Below are 1,409 nucleotides of genomic sequence, written 5' to 3' on the forward strand. Positions count from 1 at the left end.
TAGAAATTTTGTTTGCAATCAGGCTCCAAACATGTTCAGAAGCTATTCCTACAGTTTTTGTGACAATTAGTCATCTTATGTTTAAAACTGATCCTAATTCTCCGTGGAAGGTCCAGTCTTTTCTTCACTAGTCAATACAGTATGGTATCTATATAGCGAAACAAATATCCCTGCTCTAAATACATGCGTCGGCGCTTGACTATTCGTTATTGGATTCGTATCCAAAAAGTATTCGTATTAGCGCACTTCTCATATATTTATATAATTGTTTTCTTCTATCTTTCTATTATGTTGTATGTTATCTATTTTGTTTGTAATTTTCTTACATTAAAAAAATTCTCCGCCTATGAAAAGGGGTATAAAACACACATCTATCCCATACACTTTCCTTATTTTTCAAGAGAAAGGCTGGGCTCTGATTGAAACATTAAGAAATCGTGTCTTCAATTTTACTCACATAGGAGTACATACATATATATGTATATATAGGAACGAGAAGCACAACTTCAGTTCATTTTTTTTTTCATTTATTAGAACCCTCAAGGCCCGGAGGCATTACAGAGGGGAGTGGTACATGATAACAGAGTAATTTACGTGGGAAACAAAAAAAGGAAAACCAATGCAAAATATGTGCCTTATTATACATTGACAGTTATTATGGTATATACAGAAAAGTACAACTACATGTTAAAGTATAAAAGAAGGTTAAAACTGTTTATGGCACACTAAGAGGGCCTTAAATGCAGGCGATTGATACGGGAAGGCCATTCCATTCCTCAGAAGTACGCGGTATGAAGGAGTAGAGGTATGTTTTCGTACGGCACGGCGCAATATCGACCTTGTTGACGTGGTTGATGCGTGAAGACGTGTATGATGGTGGGGACATTAGGTGAGAATGTAACTGTGGGATATGATAGTAGATTTTGTGAAACAAGTACAGGCGGGAATTCTTCTGGCAAGAAGCAAATGGAGGGAGTTCGAGTGTGTTTTTTATTTCAGTGAGGCTAGCTGTGCGATTGTAGTCGACAGTGATAAATCTAGCGGCGTTATTCTGAACAATTTCAAATGCAGTAATGAGCGTGTTAGACTAAGGATGCCATATGGAAGACGCGTATTCAAGTTTTGTTCCGACCAGTGTTTTGTAGAGAAGTAGTTTGACGAAGGAAGGAGCATAGGAGAAGCTGGAGGTAACCTAGCCTGCGGTTAGCATTGTTTTATGGTACTCGTTTGCAGAGTCCAGTTAAGGGTTGATGTTATGTTCACGCCGAGATAATGGTAGGAAGCAACAGACTTCAAGATAAGATTATTCAAGAAATAACAGGGGGAGGTGGATGAGGCTTGAGTGACAGGCATAACTTTGCATTTGTTAGGATTTAGTTGCATAAGCTATGATGTCACACCAGTTACAT

This window comes from Dermacentor silvarum, chromosome 3 (genome assembly GCF_013339745.2).
Source record: "Dermacentor silvarum isolate Dsil-2018 chromosome 3, BIME_Dsil_1.4, whole genome shotgun sequence".
Taxonomy (NCBI): Eukaryota; Metazoa; Arthropoda; class Arachnida; order Ixodida; family Ixodidae; genus Dermacentor; species Dermacentor silvarum.